The 27,500-nt window shown below is 38.4% G+C and overlaps 1 protein-coding gene across 1 annotated transcript in view; it reads right to left on the bottom strand.

The window, feature by feature from the left end:
• Nucleotides 1-27,500, bottom strand: part of LOC137647154 (GATA zinc finger domain-containing protein 4-like) — a gene marked incomplete at its 5' end in the record, with an annotated part of 58,013 nt that overhangs the window by 213 nt on the left and 30,300 nt on the right. The window lies entirely within an intron of this gene.

Below are 27,500 nucleotides of genomic sequence, written 5' to 3'. Positions count from 1 at the left end.
CCTTGAACATATCTAACACGAAAGCATGTTTTGTATTTTTCCGTTCCTAGGTAAAATGGCAGCAGAACTTCGTTCATGTATGAGAGAGAGAGAGAGAGAGAGAGAGAGAGAGAGAGAGAGAGAGAGAGAGAGACTTGTCTCCCAAAGCTGAAAGAACAATGCAGAACTTTTACGCAAGAATATTGAGACAATCCCAAAAGAACCGGATGCCGTAAATAAAAACTTCTTTGTATGACACATTCTACTTATACACGGCTACTGTTGTTCCTGGTCGTTTGCTTTATCAAAAAGAGTGATGCTTAATACGCACCTTTGATGTCTATAAAATATAGTCACCCAAAATATATTAATTTTCAGCTATATATAAAGGTTAAAGGTGTCTGGTTTCAGTTCCAGTTCCATCAGAATAGATGCTCACCAGAACGTCAGCCGGGCAAGCCAAACCCCCCATTGTGGTGCCCTACCACAGCAGTAGCCTCCCCAGTAAACAGTTTAAACTCACGGCCCTGGGCGGGGATCGATCTCTCGCCACGCGAATGCGAGGCAAACACGTTACCACAGTACTAGCCAGGGAATTCATTTTAACCAGTTTTCAATAAAGGATTATCCCATCCCTTCACAACACAATTAATCTCCAGCAGCATTAGAACTGCTCTTCATCATCATCACCCTCTGCACCCGCATCATAAATTGCTTGAGAGCATTATCACGGAATCAAAATCACTAGCAACACCATATCCCTTCCATCAACGGTCAATTCGAGACGTCCTCACCATAGCTGTTGCAAAACACGATTCGAGACGTCCTCGCCATAGCTGTTGCAAAACACGATTCGAGACGTCCTCGCCATAGCTGTTGCAAAACACGATTCGAGACGTCCTCGCCATAGCTGTTGCAAAACACGATTCGAGACGTCCTCAGCCATAGCTGTTGCAAAACACGATTCGAGACGTCCTCGCCATAGCTGTTGCAAAACACGATTCGAGACGTCCCTCGACCATAGCTGTTGCAAAACACGATTCGAGACGTCCTCAGCCCATAGCTGTTGCAAAACACGATTCGAGAACGTCCTCGCCATAGCTGTTGCAAAACACGATTCGAGACGTCCTCGCCATAGCTGTTGCCAAACACGATTCGAGACGGTCCTCGCCATAGCTTGTTGCAAAACACGATTCGAGACGTCCTCCGCACCATAGCTGTTGCAAAACACGATTCGAGACGTCCCCACCATAGCTGTTGCAAAACACCGATTCGAGGACGTCCTCACCATAGCTGTTGCAAAACACGATTCGAGACGTCCCCACCATAGCTGTTGCAAAACACGATTCGAGACGTCGTCTCGCCATAGCTGTTGCAAAACACGATTCAAGACGTCCTCGCCATAGCTGTTGCAAACACACGATTCGAGACGGTCCTCGCCATAGCTGTTGCAAAACACGATTCGAGACGTTTCCTCGCCATAGCTGTTGCAAAACACGATTCGAGACGTCCTCGCCATAGCTGTTGCAAAACACGATTCGAGACGTCCCCACCATAGCTGTTGCAAAACACGATTCGAGACGTCCTCGGCCATAGCTGTTGCAAAACACCGATTCGAGACGTCCTCTGCCATAGCTGTTGCAAAACACGATTCGAGACGTCCTCGCCATAGCTGTTGCAAAACACGATTCAAGACGTCCTCCGCCATAGCTGTTGCAAAACACGATTCGAGACGTCCTCGCCATAGCTGTTGCAAAACACGATTCGAGACGTCCTCGCCATAGCTGTTGCAAAACACGATTCGAGACGTCCTCGCCATAGCTGTTGCAAAACACGATTCGAGACGTCCCCACCATAGCTGTTGCAAAACACGATTCGAGACGTCCTCGCCATAGCTGTTGCAAAACACGATTCGAGACGTCCTCGCCATAGCTGTTGCAAAACACGATTCGAGACGTCCTCCGCCATAGCTGTTGCAAAACACGATTCGAGACGTCCTCGCCATAGCTGTTGCAAAACACGATTCGAGACGTCCCTCGCCATAGCTGTTGCAAAACACGATTCGAGACGTCCTCGCCATAGCTGTTGCAAAACACGATTCGAGACGTCCCCACCATAGCTGTTGCAAAACACGATTCGAGACGTCCTCACCATAGCTGTTGCAAAACACGATTCGAGACGTCCCCGCCATAGCTGTTGCAAAACACGATTCGAGACGTCCTCGCCATAGCTGTTGCAAAACACGATTCAAGACGTCCTCGCCATAGCTGTTGCAAAACACACGATTCGAGACGTCCTCGCCATAGCTGTTGCAAAACCACGATTCGAGACGTCCTCGCCATAGCTGTTGCAAAACACGATTCGAGACGTCCTCGCCATAGCTGTTGCAAAACACGATTCGAGACGTCCTCGCCATAGCTGTTGCAAAACACGATTCGAGACGTCCCCACCATAGCTGTTGCAAAACACGATTCGAGACGTCCTCACCATAGCTGCTGCGAAACACGATTCGAGACGTCCTCACCATAGCTGTTGCGAAACACGATTCGGGACGTCCTCACCATAGCTGCTGCAAAACACGATTCGAGACGTCCTCACCATAGCTGTTGCAAAACACGATTCGAGACGTCCTCAGCCTATAGCTGCTGCAAAACACGATTCGAGACGTCCTAGCCATAGCTGTTGCAAAACACGATTCGAGACGTCCTCGCGCCATAGCTGTTGCAAAACACGATTCGAGACGTCCTCAGCCATAGCTGTTGCAAAACACGATTCGAGACGTCCTCGCCATAGCTGTTGCAAAACACGATTCGAGACGTCCTCGCCATAGCTGTTGCAAAAACACGATTCGAGACGTCCTCGCCATAGCTGTTGCAAAACACGATTCGAGACGTCCTCGCCAATAAGCTGGTTGCAAAACACGATTCGAGACGTCCTCACCATAGCTGTTGCAAAACACGATTCGAGACGTCCTCACCATAGCTGTTGCAAAACACCTAACTAGATTGAGCAACAACTGGACATTTATACTCCCAGGGTTGCCACGATTTAAAAGAACAATCCATTAGTAGACAAAGGCCAAGCATATAGTATTCAAGGTCTGCCTTTTTTTCATATTACTAAAGGGCAATCAATTAAAAAGAGACAAATTTGAGGTTTGTTGGTCTGAAAAAGGCCAAATTTGATGTTTGTTTGGTCTGAAAAAGGCCAAATTTGAGGTTTTTTTTTGGCCTGGAAAAGGCCAAACTGGCAACACTGATCATGAGAGAGGAGAGAGAGAGGAGAGAGAGAGAGAGAGAGAGAGAGAAATTCCTTCTCTAAAGAAACGCCCATGATGAAATGAACATTTGAAAGACCTTATATTAAGGCCCTTTTTACCTTTCCCTCTTGATTGTTCCCTCCATCACGATGATCGTGCAGGAGCGAACTCAGGCCGTAAAAGATAAACAATGTACTTAAGACAAACATAAATATCTACTATCAAATTCATTTATGAATTCAGGGTGTGTTTATCTTCCAAAACTTTCCCTTAAGAACTCAAACACTGGATAGGATTAGCTAATGAGAGAACATAATGTATAACACAATTAAAAATAAAAAATGTGTATAAGAGATAAATTGAAAAATGACAAGGCACATGTTTTATAATTGTCTCTGACATAAAACACAGAAATGCCCTACTATCAGAGCTTCAATATCTCGCCGTTGTTTCCTAAGAATAATAATTGACATTATTTATTGATCCAATATCGCTCCTTTACGCAATAACTGGTGCATAATAATACCAATTCCCTAATATCGCAAGAGGGTCTGCCCCTCTCTTTTATTCTTCTCCTGTACTTCTCTTTCTCCCTATTTCCTTATACTTTCCCTTCCCGAGTACATGCATTGGAGCTATAAACTGGATTGTATCCAGGGGTACTCTTCCTTTCCCCCATATTCCCCACTTCCCTATTCTATTATTATTATTATATTATAGGGTCTATTGGTGAAATAATAATACCAATTTCCTAAAATCGCAAGAGGGTCTGCCCCTCTCCTTTATTCTTCTCCTGTACCTCTCTTTCTCCCTATTTCCTATTCTTTCCCTTCCCGAGCACCTGCCTTGGAGCTATAAACTGGATTGTATCCAGGGGTACTCTTCCTTTCCCCATATTCCCCACTTCCCTATTATTATATTATTATTATGTAGGGTATATGGTGAAATAATAATACCAATTCCCTAATATCGCAAGAGGGTCTGCCCCTCTCTTTTATTCTTCTCCTGTACTTCTCTTTCTCCCTATTTCCTTAATCTTTCCCATCCCGAGTACCTGCCTTGGAGCTATAAACTGGATTGTATCCAGGGGTTCTCTTCCTTTCCCCATATTCCCCACTTCCCTATTCTTATTATTGCTTGCTTGGTGCACTACCAGACTTAGGTGTGAATTACTCATTTTTTGGTACACGCAGACTATGACAGGGATCATTATGCGGTTCATCAAAATGACCTGGTTTCATTACAGCTTAACTGGCAATTAGTTCTGCTCATTGCCTTCTGTAATCCCGTTAGGATTCCCAGAGTCTCGAGGAAGAATGCGTTGAATTCTTTCGCTCTTTGTCTTACTTTGATTCGTTGCCTTTGATACGCTTTCGACGATAACCTTCACTATTTTCTTATTTTGATTATTTCCTATCTTTAATCTGATCTTTTTACTGCCTTCCCTTTAATTTCCTCAGGTTTTCTTAGTGCTGATATTTTTTTTTTGTTCTCATTTCCGGCACTTCTTTTTTAATTAATTTCTTTGCTACTCTTTGATATGGTTTTACTCGCTCCCCTTCATTTTGGTTCCTTTTGCTCGTCTATGACCTGACTTTCGTAGCATCATTTACCTTTTCATGTATATATATATATATATATATATATATATATATATATATATATATATATATAATATATATATATATATATATATATATATATATAAGTAGGTGTGACCACACGCATTGAGCCTTATAAATGTATAAATCTATTTTTACACCTCATATTTTTCCGTAAACAAACAGAATCGAAAGCTTCTATCTCTATGCTCTTGTATACACCTTTTAGTCTTTTACCTGATTAAAATAATCAAGGTCTATAGAATACAATCATTATTTTTATTTTTATTATTATTATAGAAATAATAATAATAATGATGAAAAAATATAATATTAATAAAATAATAATAATAATAATAATAATAATAATAATAATAATAAAAATACTACTACTACTACTACTACTACTACTACTACTACTACCACTAATAATAATAATAATAATGGTAAGGATGTTGAATAATAATAATAATAATAATAATAATAATAATAATAATAATAATAATAACACGAATAATAATAATGATAATAATGTTATTCATAAAAGTTTGTGGGTCATTTTTTTTATTTCATCTCACATAATTTTCCTCTTTTCAGTTACATACGGTTCTGACCTGAGTTCTTCTTTGTTACAGAATAGCCAATATAGTCTTTCCAGAGTACAAATCTCCCCCTTTATGAAAATGACTTGGACGGTGTGTCGTCAAAGCCCCTATTGTTCGTAAAACCACTTTTTTGTCATTTTCCAACTTTCATGTTTTTCTCGGAGCTATTCATACAGACTACGGCGTATAAAATCTTCAGTATTTTTTCCTTTTTTTATTTGATGCTTCAATATATTCCTCTCTCTCTCTCTCTCTCTCTCTCTCTCTCTCTCTCTCTCTCTCTCTCTCTCTCTCTCTCTCTCAGAGCGCAGATGTGTTTAAGAATAAGCTCGATAAATACCTAAGATGCATCCCAGACCATCCAAGACTGGAAGATGCAAAATACACCGGAAGATGCATTAGCAACTCTCTGGTGGATATACGAGGTGCCTCACACTGAGGGACCTGGGGGAACCCAAACAAAAAATAAGAACGAATAAGAACTCTCTCTCTCTCTCTCTCTCTCTCTCTCTCATCTCTCTCTCTCCTCTCTCTCTCTCTCTCTCTCTCTCTCTCTCTCTCTCTCATTATTACTACATGATGTTGTAATATGCTGACTCACACCAACGCATATCAGTCTACGGCAACAGCATGGGAAGACTTCCAAACGTGAAATATTCAAATATGTTAAAAAAAAAGGGCCTCTCTCTTTCTCAAACCATATTAGATTCCTACTAATATCCGTTCTTATGCAATTCCACGGTTCTATGAATTTCAAACTAAAAGTCTCATCCAAACAAATAATTGAATTAGTATTCATATTTTATTTCCAGTAAAACGATTATATAGAGATTTTTAGCAATTGTTACAGAAATCTCTATAACATAGTCTATACTTCATATAAGAATTAATACATTCAGTGAATTTTGTAAGTAAATAATACCCCCAAACGTCTTAATAGGTTTGCTGAAGTTAATCATCTACGCCCTAGTTTGCAATTTGGTTTTCGTAAAGGCCTTGGAGCATGTGATGCCCTTCTTACAATCTCCAATGTTGTACAGAAATCCCTTGATTGTGGTCAGGAAGTTCCTATGATTGGCCTTGATTTTAGTGCTGCCCTTTGACCGTGTTAATCATGAGGACCTTGTTTTCAAACTCAAACACTTGGGAGAGGGTGGGTAGTTTCTTAGCATTATTATTGATTTTTTAAGTACTAGATCTCAAAGAGTTGTTGTTGATGGGCACCATAGTGAGTATAGGAATGTGATATCCGGTGTTCCACAGGGAAGTGTTCTTGGCCCATTACTTTTCATATTATATACACATGACACGTGGTTTGGCCTAGAAAACAAGCTTGTTGCATATGCAGATGATGCTACTCTCTTTGCATCAATTCCAACCCCTGATTGTAGATCTGGGGTTGGTGAATCCCTTAAAAGGGATTTAGCTAAAATCAGTGCATGGTGCAAATTATGGAGTATGAAGTTGAATCCTAACAAAACTCAAAGTATGATTGTAAGTAGGTCAAGGACGGTGGCTCCTCAACATCCGGATCTCAGTATTGATAATTTTTCTTTATATTTGACTCTTATAAAATTCTAGGTGTGATTCTCGACAGCAAATTTACTTTTGAGAAACACATTAGGTCTGTGTCTTCTTCAATTGCACAAAAATTGGCTTATTGAGAAAGTCTTACAAGATTTTCGGTGATCAATCGATTCTGAAGAAGTGTTTTTAATTATTTCATTCTAACTTGTTTTGAGTATTGTTCTCCTGTCTGGTGTTCAGCTGCTGATTCTCATCTTAATTTGTTGGACAGAAACTTACGGTCTATTAAATTTCTTATTCCTGATCTAGATATTAATCTTTGGCACAGTCGTTCAATTAGTTCATTATGCATGTTGCATAATACTTTTCATAACTCTGACCATCCTTTACATTCAGATCTCCCAGGACAATTCTATCCTGTTCGTAATACTAGGCAGGCAGTTAATTCTAATAGCCAGGCCTTCTCCATCATGAGGCTCAATACTACACAGTAGTCTAGAAGTTTTATTCCGGCTGTTACCAAGTTGTGGAATGATCTTCCTAATCGGGTAGTTGAATCAGTAGAACTTCAAAAGTTCAAAGTTGGAGCAAATGTTTTTATGTTGACCAGGCTGCCATGAGTCTTTTTATAGTTTATATATGACATATCTGTTTTTGACGTTGTTAATAGTTTATATAGGACACATCTGTTTTGACGCTGTTACTGTTTTTAGAACGATATATTATTAATTTATTCTAATTTATTTATTTCCATATTTCCTTTCCTCACTGGGCTATAATTTCCCTATTAGAGCCCTTGGGCTTAGAGCATCTTGCTTTTCCAACTAGGGTTGTAGCTTGGCTAGTAATAATAATAATAATAATAATAATAATAACAGACAACTAGAAAACCCAATTTTTTTCCTATTGGAGCCCTTGGGCTTATAAGCATCCTTGCTTTTCCAACTAAGGTTGTAACTTAGCTAATAATGATGATAATAATAATAATAATATAATAATAATATAATAATAATAATAATAATAATAATAATAATAATAATAATAATAATAATAATAATAACAGACAACTAGAAAACGATCAGGATCTGAATCGTCGGAAAAGACTGACTTCGCAATCTTGGGCTCACACGAATACAAACAAATGCGTTCTCATTCCCAGAGTCAGGATCCGGATTGCTACTGTGAATCACAAACGACATGAACCCTTAGAAGGAGAAGGTATTGCTAACACTCGCACGATGAGAATATAAATGATTCCTTTAATTAATAATACAGCTGGTTGCCAATCGTTGTCTCCTTCAAAACACCTAAGGATTTAGTTGCTGATTTTATCACCCTCATAAACTAACTGCCTAAGTCATTTTCTCCACTTGTTGGGAAATCAAAAAGAAACCTTCTCATTTCCTAATTCTTTATATCATTGTCTTGAGTTTCAATTCACAAATTTTTAATAGAAGAATTTGTGAATAAGAATTTGTTAATTGAAGCTCACCACAATGATATAAAGAATTAGGAAATGACAAGGTTTTTTTTTATTCCCAACAAGTGGAGAAAATGACTTAGGCAGTTAGTTTATGAGGGTGACGATATTATGACTCAACCGTAACAGCAACAAATATTATGGATAGCGAACCAACACCTTCAAAGACTTATTGCCATTTAAGATCAAAATTTTACGAGTCTTGTTTTACTGACCTAATCTCTCTCTCTCTCTCTCTCTCTCTACTCTCTCTCTCTCTCTCCTCTCTCTCTCTCTCTCTCTTTCCAGACAGACAGACCAGAAAGTACAGTATATGAATTAAACTCGAATCATTAAACTTGCATGTAATTCATACTGAATAAAAAAAAATACGAGAAACAGCGAACAAACCAATTCTCTAACTACTGTTGGTTCTGCTATATTGAAGACTCGCGTAATTACCGGCCAAGGGTTTATAAAAACCCAAGAGTAAGTGCCTCTGTAAAAATTACGCTAAAAGATAATCTGAAAAGATCTCCCGCGCGATACATTAAAAATAAAGCCAAGAGTTAATTTCACGCGTAAAACTACCTTGTGAAATAGATTATCAATCCAAAATCCACAAAAATTATTCTGCAAAAAAAAAAGAAAAAAAAAAAAAAAAAAAATGTCTTATATTTTCTAATAATTAGCTGAATAGAGTATAAACACACCAATTTTGTTTAGAACAGTAGCCTACTCGCCCACAACATTACTATATATATATATATATATATATATATATATATATATATATATATATATATATATATATATATATATATATAATATATATATATACTGTATATATATATACATATGTATATATATATATATATTTATATATATATATACTGTATATTATATACATATATATATATACTGTATATATATACATATATATATATATATATATATATATATATATATATACTGTATATATATACTGTATATATATATATATGTGTATATATATATATATATATATATATATTCAAATAAGCCATATATATTTTTGATATATTAATGTCTGGATTCTCTTAACGACCTCGGGATCAAAGCCCCAGGCGAAATCACACAAAGACAAGAGCTTGGATTCCCGGCCGGAGCCAAGCTCTTGTCTTTGTGTGATTTCGCCTGGGGCTTTGATCCCGAGGTCGTTAGGAGAATCCAGACATTAATATATCAAAAATATATATGGCTTATTTGAATATGAAAAACACGTAAAAAATGTGCAAAATTTATCATATATATATATATAATGTATATATATATATATATATATATATATATATATATATATATATATATATATATATATATATATATATATATATATATATAAAAACTAAGGAATACGTACATACAACTTGTAATATTTTGTTGTTTATGTCTTTCTAAGAATAAACATAGAAGAAGCATTTCTTAAATGACGATCGACCCCACAAGTCACACGCAATGGCAGGAGGTATGCAGTTTGCTATCTAGCTTGAAGACGCCAAGACCTTAATGTCTTATCTTCCTGACGTCAACGACCACAAACTGATTGTAGTTCTCATGTGGTCTGTCAAATGGTTGATCTTGTCAAGCCATAAAATATGAATGGACTTTAATGACAAACTTAAAACAAAGCATCTCTATTAATGTTATGGTTTTGTTAAAATGACCATAACTAGCTTAAAATACACGTTCAAAAAATCGTCAAAATTTTGATGCAAAATTTGAGTGTGTGTGGGACGTTTTGATGTCAAAACGTCCTACACACACTCAAATTTTGTATCAAAATTTTTATATCAAAATTTTGATGCAAAATTTTGACGATTTTTTTGAACGTGTAAGGGCCCCTTAAAGGCAATAAAACTCTTTAAAAAGTAAAAAGAAAAAAAAAAAAAAAATCTATATTTACTCAATATAAAGTTTCTCTGCATCAGACTTTTATTCTTGTACAACAATAAATTGAATATACTGAAAAGCTACAATCCACCCAACATGTTCTATTTACTTAATAATAATACCAATTCCCTAATATCGCAAGAGGGTCTGCCCCTCTCTTTTATTCTTCTCCTGTACTTCTCTTTCTCCCTATTTCCTTATTCTTTCCCTTCCCGAGTACCTGCCTTTGAGCTATAAACTGGATTGTATCCAGGGTACTCTTCCTTTCCCCATATTCCCTCATATCGCAAGAGGGTCTGCCCCTCTCTTTTATTCTTTACCTGTGGGCCTACTTCTCTTTCTCCCTATTTCCTTAATCTTTTCCATCCCTTTCCACATATTCCCCACTTCCCTATTATTATCATTGCTTGCTTGTTCTGTTTTAAGTTATCAAATCGTAAGTGAAGCAGCCACAATCTTACTGGATAAACCAACCCCGTATTAATACACTTTCTAAGAAACAATACACTCTCGTATTCGATCGATGTATGTGTTATTCTAGATTAAATCATATATATATATATATATATATATAGAGAGAGAGAGAGAGAGAGAGAGAGAGAGAGAGAGAGAGAGAGAGAGAGAGAGAGAGAGAGAGAGAGAGAGAGAGAGAGAGTACAAATATATCTAATAAGATTTATGAGGCATTACAATAAAGTCTTTCAGTCTGCCTCTGGCTCGACTAGTATAGTCAGTCTCACCAGTCTCGACTACTTGCGCCGTGTCACGAAGCACGAGAACATGATATATCAGATGCATTTCAGTATAATCAGAGCAACCTAACATGATCAATAAGACTGCAGTCTAATTAGCACGAAATCTTCTGTGTCCCACAAAACAAACGCATTGATTTGCAGGATTCCTCCCTCTGCTCTTCCACAGAACACACTCTAAAGAACTTCTCTGTGAAAGCTTTCGTGGGGATTTTCACAGAAGCCTTATATACGTTTTGGAACTCATTTCAAAGGCCCTCAGAGGCAAGCTGGGACTCGCAAAGGTGTCCAATATTGTCTATTTGTAGAAAACGAAATAAGTAATATCAACGATAATCACTGGCAGTCATGTAAAATATATATATATATATATATATATATATATATATATATATATATATATATATATATATATATATATATATATATATATATATATATATATATATATATATATATATATCGTTTTGGAACTATTTTCAAGCTAGGACTCGCAAAGGTGTCCAATATTGTCTATTTGCGAAAAACGAAATAAGTAATATCAACGATAATCACTGGCAGTCATGTAAAAAAAAAAAAAAAAAATATATATATATATATATATATATATATATATATATATATATATATATATATATATATCTACCTATTATCATCAACATTATAATGAGGATTACAAGAGAAAACATTCCTTTAAAACTGGCGTTACTGAGAGAGAGAGAGAGAGAGAGAGAGAGAGAGAGAGAGGAGAGAGAGAGAGAGAGAGAGAGAGAGAGAGGCCTGAAGCTAGAGGCGTTACGTGTCGTCCTGGGGCATTGTTTTATGGGGACCAATGAAGAGAGAGGCTGGCAACTGACTGACACCGATAACTTTAAAGCCGGAGTTTAATACCTTTGGTTACAATTGTTACTCATTGAAATATATATATATATATATATATATATATATATATATATAACACATGTATGTATATATATATATATATATATATATATATATATATATATATATATATATGTACATATATATATATATATATATATATATATGTGTGTGTGTGTGTATATATACTGTATATATATATATATATATATATATATATATATATATATATTATATATATGTGTGTGTATATATATATATATATTTGTATATATATATATATATATATATATATATATATATATATATATATTCAAATAAGCCATTTATATTTTTGATACATTAATGTCTGGATTCTCTTAACGACCTCGGGATCAGAGGCCCAGGCGAAATCACACAAAGACAAGAGCTTGGGTCCGGCTGGAATCGAACCCTGGTCGGCAAGCTTGTATAGACAGTGACTAAGACACTTGGCCACTGTCTATACAAGCTTGCCGACCAGGGTTCGATTCCCAGCCGGACCCAAGCTCTTGTCTTTGTGTGATTTCGCCTGGGGCTCTGATCCCGAGGTCGTTAAGAGAATCCAGACATTAATGTATCAAAAATATATATGGCTTATTTGAATATATAAAACACGTCTGAATGTGCAAAATTTATCATTATATATATATATATATATATATATATATATATATATATATATATATATATATATATATATATATATGCATCATCTATACCAGGTTTATTAGATCATTATTACTATTACCTTTAAGTTAATGTTGTAATATATGGTGTGACATGATCTCCACTATACCCTCCACTCGTGTTCTCGGTGTTACGGTAGAGTTAACTCTAATTTCTAGGCCACGGGAGTTACCAGATCCGTAATGACACTAGCAAACAATCTCCCATTTACATGCTTGTTTTTGTTCGATCTACTTTACGTAGAACATTGAGTCTTCTCTCATATCTTGAAAATCACAGCACAGAGGAAGTCGCTTTAACCTACTGCACTTGGAAAAAGATATATATTTATGATCACTGATTCTTAAGAACCTTCGTCGTCGTCTCCGTCGTCTTCGTGGTCTTCGTCTTCATCGTCTTCGTGTGCGTCGTCTTCGTCTGCGTCGTCTTTTTCAAGTAGGCAGAGGAAGGGACAGAGACGATATGAACGGATGCAAACACCCTTATTTTTAAAAAATGAGATCTGAGTGACCCTATAAAAAAAAAAAAAAAAAAAAAAAAAAAAAAAAGAGTCGAAAATGGATAGCTTGGATAATTTCTTCCAGTAGGCAGGGGAAGGGACAGAGAGACGATTTGAACGAATGCAAACACCCTTATTTTGAAAAAAATAAAATCTGGGGAGCCCTATTTTCAAAAAATGATAGAACCTTCGTCATCGTCTCCGTCGTCTTCGTGGTCTTCGTCTTCATCGTCTTCGTGTGCGTCGTCTTCGTCTGCGTCGTCTTTTTCAAGTAGGCAGAGGAAGGGACAGAGAGACGATATGAACGGATGCAAACACCCTTATTTTTAAAAAATGAGATCTGAGTAACCCTATAAAAAAAAAAAAAAAAAAAAAAAAAAAAAAAAAAAAAAAAAAAAAAAAAAAAAAAAAAAGAGTCGAAAATGGATAGCTAGGATAATTTCTTCCAGTAGGCAGGGAAAGGGACAGAGAGACGATTTGAACGAATGCAAACACCCTTATTTTGAAAAAAATAAAATCTGGGGAGCCCTATTTTCAAAAAATGATAGAACCTTCGTCATCGTCTCCGTCGTCTTCGTGGTCTTCGTCTTCATCGTCTTCGTGTGCGTCGTCTTCGTGTGCGTCGTCTTTTTCAAGTATGCAGAGGAAGGGACAGAGATACGATATGAATGGATGCAAACACCCTTATTTTTAAAAAAATGAAACCTGGGGAGCCCTATTTTACAAAAATGAAAGAACCTTCGTCGTCGTCTCCGTCGTCTTCGTGGTCTTCGTCTTCATCGTCTTCGTGTGCGTCGTCTTCGTGTGCGTCGTCTTTTTCAAGTATGCAGAGGAAGGGACAGAGATACGATATGAATGGATGCAAACACCCTTATTTTTAAAAAAAGGAAACCTGGGGAGCCCTATTTTAAAAAAATGAAAGAACCTTCGTCGTCGTCTCCGTCGTCTTCGTGGTCTTCGTCTTCATCGTCTTCGTTTGCGTCGTCTTCGTGTGCGTCGTCTTTTTCAAGTAGGCAGAGGAAGGGACAGAAAGACAATATGAACGGATGCAAACACCCTTATTTTTAAAAAATGAGATCTGAGTGACCCTATAAAAAAAAAAAAAAAAAAAAAAAAAAAAAAAAAAGAGTCGAAAATGGATAGCTAGGATAATTTCTTCCAGTAGGCAGGGGAAGGGACAGAGAGACGATTTGAACGAATGCAAACACCCTTATTTTGAAAAAAATAAAATCTGGGGAGCCCTATTTTCAAAAAATGATAGAACCTTCGTCATCGTCTCCGTCGTCTTCGTGGTCTTCGTCTTCATCGTCTTCGTGTCCGTCGTCTTCGTATGCGTCGTCTTTTCAAGTAGGCAGAGGAAGGGACAGAGATACGATATGAATGGATGCAAACACCCTTATTTTAAAAAAAATGAAACCTGGGGAGCCCTATTTTCAAAAAATGAAAGAACCTTCGTCGTCGTCTCCGTCGTCTTCGTGGTCTTCGTCTTCATCGTCTCGTGTGCGTCGTCTTCGTCTGCGTCGTCTTTTTCAAGTAGGCAGAGGAAGGGACAGAGAGACGATATGAACGGATGCAAACACCCTTATTTTTAAAAAATGAGATCTGAGTGACCCTATAAAAAAAAAAAAAAAAAAAAAAAAAAAAAAAAAAAGTCGAAAATGGATAGCTTGGATAATTTCTTTCAGTAGGCAGGGGAAGGGACAGAGAGACGATTTGAACGAATGCAAACACCCTTATTTTGAAAAAAATAAAATCTGGGGAGCCCTATTTTCAAAAAATGAAAGAACCTTCGTCGTCGTCTCCGTCGTCTTCGTGGTCTTCGTCTTCATCGTCTTCGTGTGCGTCGTCTTCGTCTGCGTCGTCTTTTTCAAGTAGGCAGAGGAAGGGACAGAGAGACGATATGAACGGATGCAAACACCCTTATTTTTAAAAAATGAGATCTGAGTGACCCTATAAAAAAAAAAAAAAAAAAAAAAAAAAAAAAAAAAAAGAGTCGAAAATGGATAGCTTGGACAATTTCTTTCAGTAGGCAGGGGAAGGACAGAGAGACGATTTGAACGAATGCAAACACCCTTATTTTGAAAAAAATAAAATCTGGGGAGCCCTATTTCAAAAAATGATAGAACCTTCGTCATCGTCTCCGTCGTCTTCGTGGTCTTCGTCTTCATCGTCTTCGTGTGCGTCGTCTTCGTGTGCGTCGTCTTTTTCAAGTATGCAGAGGAAGGGACAGAGATACGATATGAATGGATGCAAACACCCTTATTTTTAAAAAAAGGAAACCTGGGGAGCCCTATTTTACAAAAATGAAAGAACCTTCGTCGTCGTCTCCGTCGTCTTCATGGTCTTCGTCTTCATCGTCTTCGTGTGCGTCGTCTTCGTGTGCGTCGTCTTTTTCAAGTATGCAGAGGAAGGGACAGAGATACGATATGAATGGATGCAAACACCCTTATTTTTAAAAAAAGGAAACCTGGGGAGCCCTATTTTAAAAAAATGAAAGAACCTTCGTCGTCGTCTCCGTCGTCTTCGTGGTCTTCGTCTTCATCGTCTTCGTGTGCGTCGTCTTCGTGTGCGTCGTCTTTTTCAAGTAGGCAGAGGAAGGGACAGAAAGACGATATGAACGGATGCAAACACCCTTATTTTTAAAAAATGAGATCTGAGTGACCCTATAAAAAAAAAAAAAAAAAAAAAAAAAAAAAAAAGAGTCGAAAATGGATAGCTAGGATAATTTCTTCCAGTAGGCAGGGGAAGGGACAGAGAGACGATTTGAACGAATGCAAACACCCTTATTTTGAAAAAAATAAAATCTGGGGAGCCCTATTTTCAAAAAATGATAGAACCTTCGTCATCGTCTCCGTCGTCTTCGTGGTCTTCGTCTTCATCGTCTTCGTGTCCGTCGTCTTCGTATGCGTCGTCTTTTTCAAGTAGGCAGAGGAAGGGACAGAGATACGATATGAATGGATGCAAACACCCTTATTTTAAAAAAAATGAAACCTGGGGAGCCCTATTTTCAAAAAATGAAAGAACCTTCGTCGTCGTCTCCGTCGTCTTCGTGGTCTTCGTCTTCATCGTCTTCGTGTGCGTCGTCTTCGTGTGCGTCGTCTTTTTCAAGTATGCAGAGGAAGGGACAGAGATACGATATGAATGGATGCAAACACCCTTATTTTTAAAAAAAGGAAACCTGGGGAGCCCTATTTTAAAAAAATGAAAGAACCTTCGTCGTCGTCTCCGTCGTCTTCGTGGTCTTCGTCTTCATCGTCTTCGTTTGCGTCGTCTTCGTGTGCGTCGTCTTTTTCAAGTAGGCAGAGGAAGGGACAGAAAGACAATATGAACGGATGCAAACACCCTTATTTTTAAAAAATGAGATCTGAGTGACCCTATAAAAAAAAAAAAAAAAAAAAAAAAAAAAAAAAAAGAGTCGAAAATGGATAGCTAGGATAATTTCTTCCAGTAGGCAGGGGAAGGGACAGAGAGACGATTTGAACGAATGCAAACACCCTTATTTTGAAAAAAATAAAATCTGGGGAGCCCTATTTTCAAAAAAATGATAGAACCTTCGTCATCGTCTCCGTCGTCTTCGTGGTCTTCGTCTTCATCGTCTTCGTGTGCGTCGTCTTCGTATGCGTCGTCTTTTTCAAGTAGGCAGAGGAAGGGACAGAGATACGATATGAATGGATGCAAACACCCTTATTTTTAAAAAAATGAAACCTGGGGAGCCCTATTTTCAAAAAATGAAAGAACCTTCGTCGTCGTCTCCGTCGTCTTCGTGGTCTTCGTCTTCATCGTCTTCGTGTGCGTCGTCTTCGTCTGCGTCGTCTTTTTCAAGTAGGCAGAGGAAGGGACAGAGAGACGATATGAACGGATGCAAACACCCTTATTTTTAAAAAATGAGATCTGAGTGACCCTATAAAAAAAAAAAAAAAAAAAAAAAAAAAAAAAAAAAAAAAAAAAAAAGAGTCGAAAATGGATAGCTAGGATAATTATTTCCAGTAGGCAGGGGAAGGGACAGAGAGACGATTTGAACGAATGCAAACACCCTTATTTTGAAAAAAATAAAATCTGGGGAGCCCTATTTTCAAAAAATGATAGAACCTTCGTCATCGTCTCCGTCGTCTTCGTGGTCTTCGTCTTCATCGTCTTCGTGTGCGTCGTCTTCGTATGCGTCGTCTTTTTCAAGTAGGCAGAGGAAGGGACAGAGATACGATATGAATGGATGCAAACACCCTTATTTTAAAAAAAATGAAACCTGGGGAGCCCTATTTTCAAAAAATGAAAGAACCTTCGTCGTCGTCTCCGTCGTCTTCGTGGTCTTCGTCTTCATCGTCTTCGTGTGCGTCGTCTTCGTCTGCGTCGTCTTTTTCAAGTAGGCAGAGGAAGGGACAGAGACGATATGAACGGATGCAAACACCCTTATTTTTAAAAAATGAGATCTGAGTGACCCTATAAAAAAAAAAAAAAAAAAAAAAAAAAAAAAAAAGAGTCGAAAATGGATAGCTTGGATAATTTCTTCCAGTAGGCAGGGGAAGGGACAGAGAGACGATTTGAACGAATGCAAACACCCTTATTTTGAAAAAAATAAAATCTGGGGAGCCCTATTTTCAAAAAATGATAGAACCTTCGTCATCGTCTCCGTCGTCTTCGTGGTCTTCGTCTTCATCGTCTTCGTGTGCGTCGTCTTCGTCTGCGTCGTCTTTTTCAAGTAGGCAGAGGAAGGGACAGAGAGACGATATGAACGGATGCAAACACCCTTATTTTTAAAAAATGAGATCTGAGTAACCCTATAAAAAAAAAAAAAAAAAAAAAAAAAAAAAAAAAAAAAAAAAAAAAGAGTCGAAAATGGATAGCTAGGATAATTTCTTCCAGTAGGCAGGGAAAGGGACAGAGAGACGATTTGAACGAATGCAAACACCCTTATTTTGAAAAAAATAAAATCTGGGGAGCCCTATTTTCAAAAAATGATAGAACCTTCGTCATCGTCTCCGTCGTCTTCGTGGTCTTCGTCTTCATCGTCTTCGTGTGCGTCGTCTTCGTGTGCGTCGTCTTTTTCAAGTATGCAGAGGAAGGGACAGAGATACGATATGAATGGATGCAAACACCCTTATTTTTAAAAAAATGAAACCTGGGGAGCCCTATTTTACAAAAATGAAAGAACCTTCGTCGTCGTCTCCGTCGTCTTCGTGGTCTTCGTCTTCATCGTCTTCGTGTGCGTCGTCTTCGTGTGCGTCGTCTTTTTCAAGTATGCAGAGGAAGGGACAGAGATACGATATGAATGGATGCAAACACCCTTATTTTTAAAAAAAGGAAACCTGGGGAGCCCTATTTTAAAAAAATGAAAGAACCTTCGTCGTCGTCTCCGTCGTCTTCGTGGTCTTCGTCTTCATCGTCTTCGTTTGCGTCGTCTTCGTGTGCGTCGTCTTTTTCAAGTAGGCAGAGGAAGGGACAGAAAGACAATATGAACGGATGCAAACACCCTTATTTTTAAAAAATGAGATCTGAGTGACCCTATAAAAAAAAAAAAAAAAAAAAAAAAAAAAAAAAAAGAGTCGAAAATGGATAGCTAGGATAATTTCTTCCAGTAGGCAGGGAAGGGACAGAGAGACGATTTGAACGAATGCAAACACCCTTATTTTGAAAAAAATAAAATCTGGGGAGCCCTATTTTCAAAAAATGATAGAACCTTCGTCATCGTCTCCGTCGTCTTCGTGGTCTTCGTCTTCATCGTCTTCGTGTCCGTCGTCTTCGTATGCGTCGTCTTTTTCAAGTAGGCAGAGGAAGGGACAGAGATACGATATGAATGGATGCAAACACCCTTATTTTTAAAAAAATGAAACCTGGGGAGCCCTATTTTCAAAAAATGAAAGAACCTTCGTCGTCGTCTCCGTCGTCTTCGTGGTCTTCGTCTTCATCGTCTTCGTGTGCGTCGTCTTCGTCTGCGGTCGTCTTTTTCAAGTAGGCAGAGGAAGGGACAGAGAGACGATATGAACGGATGCAAACACCCTTATTTTTAAAAAAATGAGATCTGAGTGACCCTATAAAAAAAAAAAAAAAAAAAAAAAAAAAAAAAAAAAAAAAAAAAAAAAAAAAAAAAAAAAAGTCGAAAATGGATAGCTAGGATAATTTCTTCCAGTAGGCAGGGGAAGGGACAGAGAGACGATTTGAACGAATGCAAACACCCTTATTTTGAAAAAAATAAAATCTGGGGAGCCCTATTTTCAAAAAATGATAGAACCTTCGTCATCGTCTCCGTCGTCTTCGTGGTCTTCGTCTTCATCGTCTTCGTGTGCGTCGTCTTCGTATGCGTCGTCTTTTTCAAGTAGGCAGAGGAAGGGACAGAGATACGATATGAATGGATGCAAACACCCTTATTTTTAAAAAAATGAAACCTGGGGAGCCCTATTTTCAAAAAATGAAAGAACCTTCGTCGTCGTCTCCGTCGTCTTCGTGGTCTTCGTCTTCATCGTCTTCGTGTGCGTCGTCTTCGTCTGCGTCGTCTTTTTCAAGTAGGCAGAGGAAGGGACAGAGAGACGATATGAACGGATGCAAACACCCTTATTTTTAAAATTGAGATCTGAGTGACCCTATAAAAAAAAAAAAAAAAAAAAAAAAAAAAAAAAAAAAAAAAAAAAAAAAAAGAGTCGAAAATGGATAGCTAGGATAATTATTTCCAGTAGGCAGGGGAAGGGACAGAGAGACGATTTGAACGAATGCAAACACCCTTATTTTGAAAAAAATAAAATCTGGGAGCCCTATTTTCAAAAAATGATAGAACCTTCGTCATCGTCTCCGTCGTCTTCGTGGTCTTCGTCTTCATCGTCTTCGTGTGCGTCGTCTTCGTATGCGTCGTCTTTTTCAAGTAGGCAGAGGAAGGGACAGAGATACGATATGAATGGATGCAAACACCCTTATTTTAAAAAAAATGAAACCTGGGGAGCCCTATTTTCAAAAAATGAAAGAACCTTCGTCGTCGTCTCCGTCGTCTTCGTGGTCTTCGTCTTCATCGTCTTCGTGTGCGTCGTCTTCGTCTGCGTCGTCTTTTTCAAGTAGGCAGAGGAAGGGACAGAGACGATATGAACGGATGCAAACACCCTTATTTTTAAAAAATGAGATCTGAGTGACCCTATAAAAAAAAAAAAAAAAAAAAAAAAAAAAAAAAAAAAAAAAGAGTCGAAAATGGATAGCTTGGATAATTTCTTTCAGTAGGCAGGGGAAGGGACAGAGAGACGATTTGAACGAATGCAAACACCCTTATTTTGAAAAAAATAAAATCTGGGAGCCCTATTTTCAAAAAATGATAGAACCTTCGTCATCGTCTCCGTCGTCTTCGTGGTCTTCGTCTTCATCGTCTTCGTGTGCGTCGTCTTCGTATGCGTCGTCTTTTTCAAGTAGGCAGAGGTAGGGACAGAGATACGATATGAATGGATGCAAACACCCTTATTTTCAAAAAAATGAAACCTGGGGAGCCCTATTTTCAAAAAATGAAAGAACCTTCGTCGTCGTCTCCGTCGTCTTCGTGGTCTTCGTCTTCATCGTCTTCGTGTGCGTCGTCTTCGTCTGCGTCGTCTTTTTCAAGTAGGCAGAGGAAGGGACAGAGAGACGATATGAACGGATGCAAACACCCTTATTTTTAAAAAAATGAGATCTGAGTGACCCTATAAAAAAAAAAAAAAAAAAAAAAAAAAAAAAAAAAAAAAAAAAAAAAAAAAGTCGAAAATGGATAGCTAGGATAATTTCTTCCAGTAGGCAGGGGAAGGGACAGAGAGACGATTTGAACGAATGCAAACACCCTTATTTTGAAAAAATAAAATCTGGGGAGCCCTATTTTCAAAAATGATAGAACCTTCGTCATCGTCTCCGTCGTCTTCGTGGTCTTCGTCTTCATCGTCTTCGTGTGCGTCGTCTTCGTATGCGTCGTCTTTTTCAAGTAGGCAGAGGAAGGGACAGAGATACGATATGAATGGATGCAAACACCCTTATTTTTAAAAAATGAAACCTGGGGAGCCCTATTTTCAAAAAATGAAAGAACCTTCGTCGTCGTCTCCGTCGTCTTCGTGGTCTTCGTCTTCATCGTCTTCGTGTGCGTCGTCTTCGTGTGCGTCGTCTTTTTCAAGTATGCAGAGGATGGGACAGAGATACGATATGAATGGATTGCAAACACCCTTATTTTTAAAAAAATGAAACCTGGGGAGCCCTATTTTACAAAAATGAAAGAACCTTCGTCGTCGTCTCCGTCGTCTTCGTGGTCTTCGTCTTCATCGTCTTCGTGTGCGTCGTCTTCGTGTGCGTCGTCTTTTTCAAGTATGCAGAGGAAGGGACAGAGATACGATATGAATGGATGCAAACCCCCTTATTTTTAAAAAAAGGAAACCTGGGGAGCCCTATTTTAAAAAAATGAAAGAACCTTCGTCGTCGTCTCCGTCGTCTTCGTGGTCTTCGTCTTCATCGTCTTCGTTTGTGTCGTCTTCGTGTGCGTCGTCTTTTACAAGTAGGCAGAGGAAGGGACAGAAAGACAATATGAACGGATGCAAACACCCTTATTTTTAAAAAATGAGATCTGAGTGACCCTATAAAAAAAAAAAAAAAAAAAAAAAAAAAAAGAGTCGAAAATGGATAGCTAGGATAATTTCTTCCAGTAGGCAGGGGAAGGGACAGAGAGACGATTTGAACGAATGCAAACACCCTTATTTTGAAAAAAATAAAATCTGGGGAGCCCTATTTTCAAAAAATGATAGAACCTTCGTCATCGTCTCCGTCGTCTTCGTGGTCTTCGTCTTCATCGTCTTCGTGTCCGTCGTCTTCGTATGCGTCGTCTTTTTCAAGTAGGCAGAGGAAGGGACAGAGATACGATATGAATGGATGCAAACACCCTTATTTTTAAAAAAATGAAACCTGGGGAGCCCTATTTTCAAAAAATGAAAGAACCTTCGTCGTCGTCTCCGTCGTCTTCGTGGTCTTCGTCTTCATCGTCTTCGTGTGCGTCGTCTTCGTCTGCGTCGTCTTTTTCAAGTAGGCAGAGGAAGGGACAGAGAGACGATATGAACGGATGCAAACACCCTTATTTTTAAAAAATGAGATCTGAGTGACCCTATAAAAAAAAAAAAAAAAAAAAAAAAAAAAAAAAAAAGAGTCGAAAATGGATAGCTTGGATAATTTCTTTCAGTAGGCAGGGGAAGGGACAGAGAGACGATTTGAACGAATGCAAACACCCTTATTTTGAAAAAAATAAAATCTGGGGAGCCCTATTTTCAAAAAATGATAGAACCTTCGTCATCGTCTCCGTCGTCTTCGTGGTCTTCGTCTTCATCGTCTTCGTGTGCGTCGTCTTCGTGTGCGTCGTCTTTTTCAAGTATGCAGAGGAAGGGACAGAGATACGATATGAATGGATGCAAACACCCTTATTTTTAAAAAAATGAAACCTGGGGAGCCCTATTTTACAAAATGAAAGAACCTTCGTCGTCGTCTCCGTCGTCTTCATGGTCTTCGTCTTCATCGTCTTCGTGTGCGTCGTCTTCGTGTGCGTCGTCTTTTTCAAGTATGCAGAGGAAGGGACAGAGATACGATATGAATGGATGCAAACACCCTTATTTTTAAAAAAAGGAAACCTGGGGAGCCCTATTTTAAAAAAATGAAAGAACCTTCGTCGTCGTCTCCGTCGTCTTCGTGGTCTTCGTCTTCATCGTCTTCGTGTGCGTCGTCTTCGTGTGCGTCGTCTTTTTCAAGTAGGCAGAGGAAGGGACAGAAAGACGATATGAACGGATGCAAAACACCCTTATTTTTAAAAAATGAGATCTGAGTGACCCTATAAAAAAAAAAAAAAAAAAAAAAAAAAAAAAAAAAGTCGAAAATGGATAGCTAGGATAATTTCTTCCAGTAGGCAGGGGAAGGGACAGAGAGACGATTTGAACGAATGCAAACACCCTTATTTTGAAAAAAATAAAATCTGGGGAGCCCTATTTTCAAAAAATGATAGAACCTTCGTCATCGTCTCCGTCGTCTTCGTGGTCTTCGTCTTCATCGTCTTCGTGTCCGTCGTCTTCGTATGCGTCGTCTTTTTCAAGTAGGCAGAGGAAGGGACAGAGATACGATATGAATGGATGCAAACACCCTTATTTTAAAAAAAATGAAACCTGGGGAGCCCTATTTTCAAAAAATGAAAGAACCTTCGTCGTCGTCTCCGTCGTCTTCGTGGTCTTCGTCTTCATCGTCTTCGTGTGCGTCGTCTTCGTGTGCGTCGTCTTTTTCAAGTATGCAGAGGAAGGGACAGAGATACGATATGAATGGATGCAAACACCCTTATTTTTAAAAAAAGGAAACCTGGGGAGCCCTATTTTAAAAAAATGAAAGAACCTTCGTCGTCGTCTCCGTCGTCTTCGTGGTCTTCGTCTTCATCGTCTTCGTTTGCGTCGTCTTCGTGTGCGTCGTCTTTTTCAAGTAGGCAGAGGAAGGGACAGAAAGACAATATGAACGGATGCAAACACCCTTATTTTTAAAAAATGAGATCTGAGTGACCCTATAAAAAAAAAAAAAAAAAAAAAAAAAAAAAAAAAAAAAGAGTCGAAAATGGATAGCTAGGATAATTTCTTCCAGTAGGCAGGGGAAGGGACAGAGAGACGATTTGAACGAATGCAAACACCCTTATTTTGAAAAAAATAAAATCTGGGGAGCCCTATTTTCAAAAAATGATAGAACCTTCGTCATCGTCTCCGTCGTCTTCGTGGTCTTCGTCTTCATCGTCTTCGTGTGCGTCGTCTTCGTATGCGTCGTCTTTTTCAAGTAGGCAGAGGAAGGGACAGAGATACGATATGAATGGATGCAAACACCCTTATTTTTAAAAAAATGAAACCTGGGGAGCCCTATTTTCAAAAAATGAAAGAACCTTCGTCGTCGTCTCCGTCGTCTTCGTGGTCTTCGTCTTCATCGTCTTCGTGTGCGTCGTCTTCGTCTGCGTCGTCTTTTTCAAGTAGGCAGAGGAAGGGACAGAGAGACGATATGAACGGATGCAAACACCCTTATTTTTAAAAAATGAGATCTGAGTGACCCTATAAAAAAAAAAAAAAAAAAAAAAAAAAAAAAAAAAAAAAAAAAGAGTCGAAAATGGATAGCTAGGATAATTATTTCCAGTAGGCAGGGGAAGGGACAGAGAGACGATTTGAACGAATGCAAACACCCTTATTTTGAAAAAAATAAAATCTGGGGAGCCCTATTTTCAAAAAATGATAGAACCTTCGTCATCGTCTCCGTCGTCTTCGTGGTCTTCGTCTTCATCGTCTTCGTGTGCGTCGTCTTCGTATGCGTCGTCTTTTTCAAGTAGGCAGAGGAAGGGACAGAGATACGATATGAATGGATGCAAACACCCTTATTTTAAAAAAAATGAAACCTGGGGAGCCCTATTTTCAAAAAATGAAAGAACCTTCGTCGTCGTCTCCGTCGTCTTCGTGGTCTTCGTCTTCATCGTCTTCGTGTGCGTCGTCTTCGTCTGCGTCGTCTTTTTCAAGTAGGCAGAGGAAGGGACAGAGACGATATGAACGGATGCAAACACCCTTATTTTTAAAAAATGAGATCTGAGTGACCCTATAAAAAAAAAAAAAAAAAAAAAAAAAAAAAAAAAAGAAGTCGAAAATGGATAGCTTGGATAATTTCTTCCAGTAGGCAGGGGAAGGGACAGAGAGACGATTTGAACGAATGCAAACACCCTTATTTTGAAAAAAATAAAATCTGGGGAGCCCTATTTTCAAAAATGATAGAACCTTCGTCATCGTCTCCGTCGTCTTCGTGGTCTTCGTCTTCATCGTCTTCGTGTGCGTCGTCTTCGTCTGCGTCGTCTTTTTCAAGTAGGCAGAGGAAGGGACAGAGAGACGATATGAACGGATGCAAACACCCTTATTTTTAAAAAATGAGATCTGAGTAACCCTATAAAAAAAAAAAAAAAAAAAAAAAAAAAAAAAAAAAAAAAAAAAAAAAAAAAAAAAAAAAAAGAGTCGAAAATGGATAGCTAGGATAATTTCTTCCAGTAGGCAGGGAAAGGGACAGAGAGACGATTTGAACGAATGCAAACACCCTTATTTTGAAAAAAATAAAATCTGGGGAGCCCTATTTTCAAAAAATGATAGAACCTTCGTCATCGTCTCCGTCGTCTTCGTGGTCTTCGTCTTCATCGTCTTCGTGTGCGTCGTCTTCGTGTGCGTCGTCTTTTTCAAGTATGCAGAGGAAGGGACAGAGATACGATATGAATGGATGCAAACACCCTTATTTTTAAAAAAATGAAACCTGGGGAGCCCTATTTTACAAAAATGAAAGAACCTTCGTCGTCGTCTCCGTCGTCTTCGTGGTCTTCGTCTTCATCGTCTTCGTGTGCGTCGTCTTCGTGTGCGTCGTCTTTTTCAAGTATGCAGAGGAAGGGACAGAGATACGATATGAATGGATGCAAACACCCTTATTTTTAAAAAAGGAAACCTGGGGAGCCCTATTTTAAAAAAATGAAAGAACCTTCGTCGTCGTGTCCGTCGTCTTCGTGGTCTTCGTCTTCATCGTCTTCGTTTGCGTCGTCTTCGTGTGCGTCGTCTTTTTCAAGTAGGCAGAGGAAGGGACAGAAAGACAATATGAACGGATGCAAACACCCTTATTTTTAAAAAATGAGATCTGAGTGACCCTATAAAAAAAAAAAAAAAAAAAAAAAAAAAAAAAAAAGAGTCGAAAATGGATAGCTAGGATAATTTCTTCCAGTAGGCAGGGGAAGGGACAGAGAGACGATTTGAACGAATGCAAACACCCTTATTTTGAAAAAAATAAAATCTGGGGAGCCCTATTTTCAAAAATGATAGAACCTTCGTCATCGTCTCCGTCGTCTTCGTGGTCTTCGTCTTCATCGTCTTCGTGTCCGTCGTCTTCGTATGCGTCGTCTTTTTCAAGTAGGCAGAGGAAGGGACAGAGATACGATATGAATGGATGCAAACACCCTTATTTTTAAAAAAATGAAACCTGGGGAGCCCTATTTTCAAAAAATGAAAGAACCTTCGTCGTCGTCTCCGTCGTCTTCGTGGTCTTCGTCTTCATCGTCTTCGTGTGCGTCGTCTTCGTCTGCGTCGTCTTTTTCAAGTAGGCAGAGGAAGGGACAGAGAGACGATATGAACGGATGCAAACACCCTTATTTTTAAAAAAATGAGATCTGAGTGACCCTATAAAAAAAAAAAAAAAAAAAAAAAAAAAAAAAAAAAAAAAAAAAAAAAAAAAAAAAAAAAAGTCGAAAATGGATAGCTAGGATAATTTCTTCCAGTAGGCAGGGGAAGGGACAGAGAGACGATTTGAACGAATGCAAACACCCTTATTTTGAAAAAAATAAAATCTGGGGAGCCCTATTTTCAAAAAATGATAGAACCTTCGTCATCGTCTCCGTCGTCTTCGTGGTCTTCGTCTTCATCGTCTTCGTGTGCGTCGTCTTCGTATGCGTCGTCTTTTTCAAGTAGGCAGAGGAAGGGACAGAGATACGATATGAATGGATGCAAACACCCTTATTTTTAAAAAATGAGATCTGAGTGACCCTATAAAAAAAAAAAAAAAAAAAAAAAAAAAAAAAAAAAAAAAAGAGTCGAAAATGGATAGCTTGGATAATTTCTTTCAGTAGGCAGGGGAAGGGACAGAGAGACGATTTGAACGAATGCAAACACCCTTATTTTGAAAAAAATAAAATCTGGGAGCCCTATTTTCAAAAAATGATAGAACCTTCGTCATCGTCTCCGTCGTCTTCGTGGTCTTCGTCTTCATCGTCTTCGTGTGCGTCGTCTTCGTATGCGTCGTCTTTTTCAAGTAGGCAGAGGAAGGGACAGAGATACGATATGAATGGATGCAAACACCCTTATTTTCAAAAAAAATGAAACCTGGGGAGCCCTATTTTCAAAAAATGAAAGAACCTTCGTCGTCGTCTCCGTCGTCTTCGTGGTCTTCGTCTTCATCGTCTTCGTGTGCGTCGTCTTCGTCTGCGTCGTCTTTTTCAAGTAGGCAGAGGAAGGGACAGAGAGACGATATGAACGGATGCAAACACCCTTATTTTTAAAAAAATGAGATCTGAGTGACCCTATAAAAAAAAAAAAAAAAAAAAAAAAAAAAAAAAAAAAAAAAAAAAAAAAAAAAAAAAAAAAAAAAAAAAAGTCGAAAATGGATAGCTAGGATAATTTCTTCCAGTAGGCAGGGGAAGGGACAGAGAGACGATTTGAACGAATGCAAACACCCTTATTTTGAAAAAAATAAAATCTGGGGAGCCCTATTTTCAAAAAATGATAGAACCTTCGTCATCGTCTCCGTCGTCT

The sequence above is a fragment of the Palaemon carinicauda genome, chromosome 1 (assembly GCF_036898095.1).
Source record: "Palaemon carinicauda isolate YSFRI2023 chromosome 1, ASM3689809v2, whole genome shotgun sequence".
Classification (NCBI taxonomy): Eukaryota; Metazoa; Arthropoda; class Malacostraca; order Decapoda; family Palaemonidae; genus Palaemon; species Palaemon carinicauda.
This window is presented reverse-complemented; position numbering and strand designations above follow the sequence as displayed.